Source organism: Aquarana catesbeiana, linkage group LG08, assembly GCF_042186555.1.
Source record: "Aquarana catesbeiana isolate 2022-GZ linkage group LG08, ASM4218655v1, whole genome shotgun sequence".
In the NCBI taxonomy this organism is placed as follows: Eukaryota; Metazoa; Chordata; class Amphibia; order Anura; family Ranidae; genus Aquarana; species Aquarana catesbeiana.
In genome coordinates this window covers 299,167,527-299,178,318 of record NC_133331.1, presented here as the reverse complement: position 1 = coordinate 299,178,318, position 10,792 = coordinate 299,167,527, and the positions used below count along the sequence as shown (strand labels likewise).

Genomic DNA, 10,792 nt, shown 5'->3' with positions numbered 1-10,792 from the left:
GGAGATACTCCTACATGCGGTTTTGCGGTACCCAAACAAAATTTGTATCATTTTTTTTCACACAAATAGAGTTTTTTATGGTGGTATTTTTTGCTAAAATTTTTTTTAAAAAGATCAAAAATTGGGAAAAAAACGTTTTTCTTTCTGATGGGTCACACTGATGGACACTGATAGATGGCACTGATGGGCATCACTGATAAGGAGACACTGGCAGGCATAATTTGTGGACAGTAATTGGCATAATTTGTGGCCACTGATTGGCATCTCTGGTGACCATGGGTGACATACCTGGTGGTCATCAGTGGTGGGCATCCCTGGTGGTCCTGGGTGGGCATCCATGGGGGTCAATCATTCAGCGCAGACCCCCCCTCCCGAAAGGAGAGCAGTCACTCAGCTCTCCTCTACTCGTGTCTGTCAGACACAAGTGAGGAAAAGCCGATACATGGCTTTTCCTGTTTACACCGTGATCAGCTGTGATTGGACACTCTGTCAGAGGCTCTTTACCGAGATTGGAGTTGCAGTGTGTCAGACTGACACCACAACTTCGATAGCCACGCTGTGCACCCCTATGGCCGCGTGCTGGCTTGTTGTTCTGAAAGACGTCATATGACGTTCAGGATAACCACTTTGCGCACGTCATATTGCTATACTGGGGAAGGGAAGTGGTTAAAGACTGATTATGCCCAGGAAGGAGAACAGTCTATCATCTTGTCTTTGTACATCAGAAGGAAGTTGTCCCCATCCATTGTTTCAGTCAAGTTGGGCATCCCATAACCCCTCTACTCCACCCAGGTTGTTATCCCTAATAAAAACAACAAAAAGAATTCAGGGACTGATTTCTTGTGCCCAGATGCAAGTGTGTTGCCTGGCTGTGCAGGAATAGTGGAGCCAGTTACTAGCAGTCCCTGCTAGGAGTAGTGCGGGGATAGCGCTACATCAATACAGAATCAGACCAAACATTAAAAATGTCTCACATATGTGGTATTCCCATACTTGGGAGGAGTAGTGGAATGTATTTTGGGGTGAAATTCTAAGTGTGACCATACTGTGTGTTGGGATATTTTACTCATTGACAGCTTTGTGTCAAAATAAGAATTTTAATTTTCTTCCTGTATTTTCTAAAACCTTGTGACAGAAGAATAAAATCTTCAAAAGACTCGTCGTCCCTCTCCTGACACTTTAGTGTCTCAAAGAATGTGATAGGTATTCAGGAAATCAGATGCAACATTTATGTTTTTTGAAAGCTTGAAGGTGCTCCTTGGATTTTTGGACCCCTCTGTGTCTAGGCAGCTAAAGAGTCTCACACATGTGGTATCCCCATGCTTAGGAGGAGTAGAAGAATGTATTTTGTGGGGTTGTAAATATACTCATACTGTGTGTGAGAAATAACTTGTTAAAATGACAACTTTATGAAACAAAATAAGATTTGATTTCATTTCTTTATTTACCAAAAAGATTGTTGCAAATATTTACAAAATTCCAAAAACTTTTCAAGCCTCTTACTAAATACACTGGACTGTTTACTTTCAAAAATAGGGTGATTTGGGGGTATTTGTAGTATCCTAGCATTTTAGGGCACCATGAAATGTGATAGGTAGTCAGGAAATCAGATGCAACATTTATGCCCTTTGAAAGCCTGAAGGTGCTCCTTGGATTTTGGATCCTCTCTATGTGTCTAGGCAGGTAAAAGGCCTCACACATGTGGTATCCCCATGCTTGGAAGGAGCAGTAGAATGTGTTTTGTGGTGTAATTGTATACCCATGTTGAGAGTGAGAAAAAAATTGTAAAAATGAAACATTGTAAAACAAAATCAAATTTTATTTAATTTATTTTTCCAAAAAGATTTGGGGGGGTATTTATACTGTCCTGGCATTTTAAAGCCTCAAGAATTAAGACAGGTGGTCAGGACATCGGGACTGATTAATTTTCAATATATACACTATACATTGTAGACTTTATAACTTTCACAAAGATTACATAAAATATACACCGATTTGCTTTTTATTTTACAAAAGAAATGTAAAAAAATAAATTTTGGTCTAAATTTATGAAGAAAGATTATTTGCAAAGTTTTTATAAGAGAAAGCAATAAAAATACATATATATATTTTAAATGTTTAGGCCTTTTCCTTTATATATTAAAAGTAATGACAAAATACAACCAAAAAAAAGGTTTACTGGTCTCAAAAAATTATTTAAAATTTCACTTGGGTACAGTGTTGCATTACCGAGTAATTGTCAAAGAGTCACTGTGATGAAAACCAAACAAATGGAGTGGACAGGAAGGGTGTTTAACATGGCGGTCTTCAAGTGGTTAACAAACAATAACAATTAAGCTAGAATCTAAATCAAAACCTTTATAATTGAAGACAATAAAATATATAATAGAAGAAGATAATAAACTATAATAAAGCCCGGAAGTGACCTGATGTGGCCGTTTGCTGGGCAGAAAGTCGAGTGAGGCTGAGATGGCCTCCACTCATCTCTATGCCCTTGGAGGACCGGAGTGATGTCTGACATCACTTCCAATTCTCGGGTCAAATCTATTTATTTTTTTTAAAGTCAAAATGCATAAAAAAAAATAAAAAAAATAATAATTTTGCTTTTAAAAGGTAAATGAGAGATCTGGGGTCTTTTTGACCCCCGATTTCTCAATAAAGAGGACCTGTCATCCTTATTTTTATTGCAAGGAATGTTTATGTTCCTTGTAATAGGAATAAAAGTGATTAAAAAAAAATGAAGGACAGTGTAAAAATAAAAACTAAAATAAATAAGAAAAAAAATTGAAAACACCCTTCCATAGGGGGAATTGTGTTGGGTCCTGCTGTCGCACTGATTCCGCTTGAGCGGGTGAGCTTGTCCTCAATTTTATCTTTTATGTATTGTGTTTTGTGACTACCTTTGTGATTAATTATGTTTGCTGCATTTGTCTAATATATGTATGTATATATTAAAAAGTTATCCTAAATTACCTTATAGATTTGTTTCTCCTGAAGAAGCGGTTCCAACCGCGAAACCGGTCGAGATAAAAGCTTTACATACATCCCCCGTAAAAATTAGCTGTTTCCACTCGCTGTATTCAGTGTGGTATATTCCCTTGATTTTATGACTGTATGTAGACATTTTGTTTGTAATCTTGTACTTTCAATTATTAAAATGTATACATTTTTTAGATTTTTGTAACTATGTATTATTATCGAGTACCGTGATAGTCCCAACTTCCAATTTTGGGGGTGCACACATGAAGAGACAGTAGCAGCAACTGCCGTCACGTCTCCACCCCCATATCCCCTTTTTCCATCCCTCCATGCTCACGTGCAGACGCAAACGCATATGTAAGCCGCGCACATATGTGTAAACAGTGTACAAACCACACATGTGAGGTATCGCCGCAAACATTTGACTGAGAGCAATAATTCTAGTGCAGAACCTCCTCCGTAACTCTAAACAGGTAACACGTAAAAATTTTAAAGCGTCGCCTATGGAGATTTTTAAGTACCGTAGTTTATCACCATTCCATGAGTGTGCGCAATTTTAAATCATGACATGTTGGGTATCTATTTACTCGGCGTAACATCATCTTTCACATTATACGAAAAAAATGTGCTTTTTTTTAATTCATTAAAGAGTATTTTTTTCCAAAAAAAATTGCATTTGAAAGACGGCTGCGCAAATACTGTGCGGCGTGAAAAACTGCAATGATCGCCATTTTATTCTCTTAGGAACCTTTGCTAAATTTTATATATATATATCTATATATATATATATAGATAGATATCTATATATATATATATATATATATATATATATATAGATCTATCTATATATATATATATATATATATATAGATATCTATCTATATATATATATATATATATATATAATATTTGTGGGTTCTAAGTAATTTTTTTAGCAAAAAATACTTATAACATTAGGGGGGCTGGACTGTGGCCGTTGGATGTAGAAAATGTCCCGGCATCAGTGGGAGTTAACAATGCCCAATCCTTGGTGTCAGTGAGAGGAATTGAGCCCCACCCTGTTGGTGTAATTGGGAGGAATTGGAGCCCCATCAGTGTCATTGGAAAGAAAGTTGGCCCAATGTTGGCATGTTTGGCCCCCATTGTTGGTGTCATTGAGAGAAACTTTGCCCCATTATTGGTCTCATTGGAAGAATCGTGCTCCATTGTTGGTATCATTGGGAGGAATTGTGCCCCATCAGTATCATTGGAAAGAATTGTGTTCCAATGTTGGTTTCTTTGGGCCGCATCATTGGTGTAATAGGGAGGAATTGTGCCCCATTGTTGGTGTCATTGGGAGGAACTGTGCCATATTAGTGTCATTGGAAAGAGTTTTGCCCCAATGTTGTAGTCATTAGGCAGATTTGTGCCCCTTCATTGGTGTCATTGGGTCCCATTGTTGGTGTCATTGGTAGGAGTTGAGCTTCGGGAGGAATTGTGCCCCTTCGTTGGTGTCAGTGAATGAAATGGCGCCCCAAGGGCCATATAAAAGCACACCTGGTCCATGGGCCACAGTTAGAAGATCCCTGGTTTAGAGGATCGTATTACTAGAATTCAATCCCTGCAGACTCAGATCTATCAAACCGAACCTGAAAAATATTCAATATATTCCGCCCCACCCCCAACACACCACTGTTATCAGGAGAAAGATGATTAGCTCATATGAATTCTCTGGTGTTGCACAAAGTTTCCCTTGTGAATGAAACCTTTCCCGCACTCTGAACATGAATAAGGACGCTCTCCCGTGTGAATTCTCTGGTGTGTCACAAGGTATCCTTTGGTAGTGAAAGATTTCCCGCACTCTGAACATGAATAAGGACGCACTCCCGTGTGAATTCTCTGGTGTGTCACAAGGTATCCTTTGGTAGTGAAAGATTTCCCGCACTCTGAACACGAATAAGGACACTCACCTGTGTGAGTTCTCTGGTGTTCATCACAGAGGTTTTTCTGAATGAAAGATTTCCCGCACTCTGAACATGAATAAGGACGCTCACCTATGTGAATCTTCTGGTGTGTATCATATGAAAATTTCCAATTGAAACATTTCCCACACTCCAAGCACAAATAAGGACGCTCACCTGTGTGATCTCTCTGGTGTACAAGAAGTTTTGTTTTCTCAATGAAACCTTTCCCGCACTCTGAACATGAATAGGGACACTCCCCCGTATGAATCCTCTGGTGTCTAATAAGATTTTGTTTTCGAGAGAAACTTTTCCCGCACTCTGAACATGAATAGGCACGCTCACCCGTGTGAATCTTCTGGTGTTTAATGAGATTTATTTCCTCAGTGAAACATTTCCCGCACTCTGAACATGAATGAGAAGACTCACCTGTGTGACTTCTTTGGTGTATAAGAAGATTTCTTTTCTCAGTGAAACATTTCCCGCACTCTGAACATGAAATGGAACGCTCACCTGTGTGAATTTTTTTGTGGCTAAGAAGTTTCCCTTTTACAGTGAAACCTTTCCCACACTCTGAACAAGAGAAGGGACGCTCACCCGTGTGACTGTACCAGTGTATAAGAAGGTTGTATTTGCTAGTGAAACATTTCCCGCACTCTGAACATGAATGAGGGCGCTCCCCAGTGTGAAGCTTCTGGTGTCTAATAAGATTGTTTTTCAGAGTGAAACATTTCCCGCACTCTGAACATGAATAGGGACGCTCAGCAGTGTGACATTTCTTGTGTCTAAGAAGTTCTCTCTTTTTTGTGAAAAGTTTCCCACACACTGAACATGACAATGAAGTCTCTTCTGTGTGATCTCCTTCCTGCCCTGAAGAAGATTCCTCGGGAATAGACGGATCTATTAAAGTATTTCTACTGTGAGATCTTAGAGTCCTGGAATGTGATTTATCAGAAGATTCCTCAGACGTATTCCGCACATTATGGTCATCTGCTGAGAAATAATTTTACAAAAAATGTTAGAAGAATTTTGGGAATCTTGTATTCAGGAGTCATATATGTTGGTCTCGTTCTAAATCTTTGAGCTCCGGAATGCAAGTGGGTGCAATCGGAACAGAAATATAATCTCAAAGATATTGAGATTAGGACATTCTATGTGGGTGGGTCAACTGCTGATTTGAAATTTATATTTTTCTCTTGTGAATTCAGTAGACATAGACCTTTTCTCCTCTGATGTAACAATGTAAATACAAACTTTGTACTCATAGAAGTAAAATAAAAATGGGAACTGATTCTGTATTTAGTGTTTATTACTTACTTGTGTCCATATGTAGAGAAGATTCCTCCTGTTTATATTTCATAATAATCTCCCCCTCCTCCATAGACAGCTGATCTCCACTCACCAATGTCTCTTCTTCATCCTCTTTAACCTCAGCTTTGATGTCTTTCAGTTCTTCACCCTAAACCACAAAGATGATAGAACACATTTATAAAAAGAAACAAGAGATTACACAGAAGAATATTACCCCATAGATTAGAATACATTTTGAGTTCTAGTTGCTCAGTCCCACCTACCTGATGATGGTGAGGGATGGTGTGACCTTCCTGTGTGGAATCCCGGGAATACAGAGGACGGGGACATCTCTCTGGTGGGTTCCCATTACTGGATCCATCTGTAGGAAACACACACACTGACTGAATACATTGTTTCTGTGTGTTTATCAGATGATGGGGGATCTAGGTGGACCCTCCGTACTGCTCTCTCCTTTACAATAAAGTCTCCTCTTACCCAGTGATGTGAGGGGCGGCTGATTCTCCATCATGATGTCCTTGTAGAGAACCTTGTGTCCTTCTAAATACTCCCACTCCTCCATGGAGAAATAGACAGTGACATCCTGACACCTTATAGGAACCTGACACACACAATGATACAGTCACCATCCAGACACATCCCTTGTCTGTTACTGGATAATGTCCCAGAATTCCCGGCACCGCTCACCTCTCCTGTCAGCAGATCAATGATCTTGTTGGTGACTTCTAGAACCTTCTTGTTTCTCTCAATTGTCAGGGAAAGTGGTGGAGGCACCTTATTGGTCACCTGGCCACTAGACTTTACAGGAGGCAGTATCTATAGAAAAAGATCAAGAATGATGTCATGACACTACCAGAATTGTTTAAGCTCTCCAGGAGTTTTTTTCTACTAATAGAGATAAGAGTGATGTCATGTGGCCTCCCAGAATCCTCCTCCCTCCCTCCTCTATTTCTGTACAGGCCTCTCCTCTCTGTATATGGATAATAAACTGGGAATTATCTGGACTGTACTGGGATAAATATTGTCTGCACAGAGTTCCTCCAGAGTTTTGACACCTCAGACTGCTTTTAAAGAACAACTCTGGGGCGTGTCCAAGATGGCCACCGGAGCAGACATGCCTTAGGAGAGCTCTGAGACCTGGCTGGATTATTATCCGTTCTCCCTGCAGAATACCACCCGGAACAGACCCAAACCGTGCAGGACCCTCTCCGGAACAGTATACACAGAGGGAAATGCACTCCGCTGTTTTGTAAGCCCCGCAACACCTCTAAAACCCCATCCTCCACTGCACAGCCGTCTCCCGCCACAGCAGTCAGCATGGCATCTCAGACAGAGGACACTGATCCAGGCCTAAGGGAGCAGACCAACTTTGAGGCCCTCATGCAGGCTATTACCACCTGCCAAACTACCCTGACAGGGAAAATTGAGACCATGCAGCTTGATATTAGCCTGATCCGCAGGGATATGGACGGTTTTCGCTCCAGACTGACTGAAGCTGAGAGGAGAGTGGGGGAGGCGGAGGACACGCTGCAAGCACATGGAGTCTCACTCCGCACGCTGCAGACCAAAATGAAGACCCTGTAAGCACGTGCAGAAGATGCCGAAAACAGGAATCGAAGGAATAACCTCCGGATAGTGGGACTACCTGAGGGAATAGAAGGTAAAAACCCCACAACATTTACTGAACAACTGCTGCCGGCCCTCCTGCCTAATGCCCGGTTTTCGGATTCCTTTGTAGAGGGCACATAGAATGCCTGCTACCCGGGGGCCCCCAGGAGCTCCTCCACGTACTTTTATCCTTAAACTCCTAAATTTCAGAGATTGTGATCTGGTCCTGCGAGAAGCGAGACAGATTGAGGTACTCCGCCATGAGGGAGCGAAGAATATGATATTCCCTGACTATTCAGTTGATACACAAAAGATGCGAAGATTCTTTGACCAAATTAAGTTGGACCTACGTAATCGCAAGATTAAATACAACATGCTGTTCCCCGCCCGACTGAGAGTCCAAGATGGAGAATCTGTGCCGTTTTTTACTTCTCCTGAAGAGGCGTCCAGATGGTTGGAAACACTAACAAGAGGATGAACCTGCTGATACTGTGATTCCCCCTTTCAAGTCACCGGGATCTTATGCTCAGCATAGGCCTCTCTCTACTGCTGACCTTCTGGCTTACATAACTTTTCTGAGTTTTCTTGTTTTTCATCAGCTCATCCAGAGACTGACTTATCCCTGCTTCTTCACAAGAATTTGTGCGGTGAGTGTGTTCTGTGAATGCTCAGGGATTATACACTAACTGTGATGGAATGAGCCCTCTGATCCTGTCAATACTTCTGACAGAGGTGCTTGAAGTTTCAGGTTTGCAACGTGTTCCAGTTTAAGAGTGCTTATCATGCCAGCAGGTAAACTCCTCTCATGTGATGGACTAAAAAACACCTTCCAACTTCCAGCGAAGATGATTTTTCGCTACCTACAATTGCGTCATGCCATACAGGCCCAATTTCCCACAGACATTCACTTGGAGTCACATATGGTGGAGCGCTTTCTTATTTCAGCCAATGTGGACCGTATCCTCTCTGCCCTGTACCTTCGGGAATCCTGTGGGACTGATGATCGAGGGACTGGGCTCTTTAATAAATGGAAGGTGGATGTGCCCTCCCTGATGGATGAGGATTGGGAAGAAGGTATTCAACAGTATATACCTTTAATGATATCCGCCAGGGATAGATACATTCAGCTAAAATTCCTCCACAGGGCATATTATACCCCACAGAGGCTTGCTAGGATATACCCCACCCAATCTGACAAATGTCCAGAATGCAATACTGAAGTGGGAACATTCTTCCATGTGGTGTGGTCTTGTCCTCTTATCCAACAATTCTGGAGGGAAGTGGTGCAATGTATCAACTCGATTGGGAATTTGGCCGTAGGACTTGACCCCCATGTCCTCTTACTCGGTGTCTGAGACAAAATTACCACAAATACTCACAAAAGGTGACTGATTTTCTATGCCAGAAAGTCCATCCTAACTAAATGGAAGCAGCCGGAGCCCCCGACGGTTGGGCAGTGGAAAAAGCTTATTGACTCTACCCTTCCACTTTATAAGCTTATATATATGAGTCATAAATGCCCGAAAAAGTTCGAAAAGATCTGGGGTGACTGGGCTGACAGATAAAATCCTTTTTATAATGAGAGAGGACCCCACTCTGTACAGCTGGGCAGATCATGCTCAGGACCCTCTGTGTCTCCCCCCACTCCTCTCACCCCCCCCCCTAAGGAACCCCTTAAAATTCCAGTATTGCTAAATATGGTTGGTACAGGATAGGACTATTCATACCTATGACATCTTATCCCTTGAATTAAAGACAAAGAAAATCATCTCCCGATGGAGATTAATAAAAACGTTTCTGTTAAAAAAAAAAAAAAAAAAACTCTAGCAAAAATCTTTTATTTTAGGCTTCTAATGCCCCGTACACACGGTCGGACATTGATCGGACATTCTGACAACAAAATCCTAGGGTTTTTTCCAACGGATGTTGGCTCAAACTTGTCTTGCATACACACGGTCACACAAAGTTGTCGGAAAATCCGATCGTTCTAAACGCGGTGACGTAAAACACGTACGTCGGGACTATAAACGGGGCAGTGGCCAATAGCTTTCATCTCTTTATTTATTCTGAGCATGCGTGGCACTTTGTCCGTCGGATTTGTGTACACACGATCGGAATTTCCGACAACGGATTTTGTTGTCAGAAAATTTTATAGCCTGCTCTCAAACTTTGTGTTTCGGAAAATCCGATGGAAAATGTCTGATGGAGCCTACACACGGTCGAAAATTTCCGACAACACGCTCCGATCGGACATTTTCCATCGGAAAATCCGACCGTGTGTACGGGGCATTAGAATGACTGGAGAGGAAATAGAACTTCTATTAATATATTTTTCTGCCTGTGTTCTGTATTGGGAAATATCCTTTCACTTCATGTCCAGCATGTATTGTGTCTATAAACCAGAGGCTCTGGGTGGACAGTTGGATAAATGGTTCTATATTTAGGATGTATCTGGTCTATAAACCAGAGGCTCTGGATAGACAGTTGGATAAATGGCTCTATATTTAGGATGTATCTACTCTATAAACCAGAGGCGTTGGATAAATGGTTCTATATTTAGGATGTATCCGGTCTATAAACCAGAGGCTCTAGATGGACAGTTGGATAAATGGTTCTATATTTAGGATGTATCTGGTCTATAAACCAGAGGCTCTGGATGGAGAGTTGGATAAATGGCTCTATATTTAGGATATATCCGGTCTATAAACCAGAGGCTCTGGATGGACAGTTGGATAAATGGCTCTATATTTAGGATGTGTTTACATATTATAATATACGTCTGTATAGTAGTATCTACTGAAGTCAAGCCATCAGACAGTTGCAAATCAGTGGTCTTGCTATCAGACGAGTATTTTTTGGTTGGATTTTAAACACACAAAAACTAAATATAATATTTATGTATATATATATATAATATGTGTGACAGCTCTGTATAATCATTATATTATATGTTA

General features: G+C 41.0%; 1 pseudogene; it reads right to left on the bottom strand.

Annotated features, from left to right (window-relative positions):
• Positions 1-1,504: 1,504 nt before the first annotated feature.
• Positions 1,505-10,792, bottom strand: part of LOC141104978 (uncharacterized) — a 43,491-nt pseudogene continuing 34,203 nt past the window's right edge.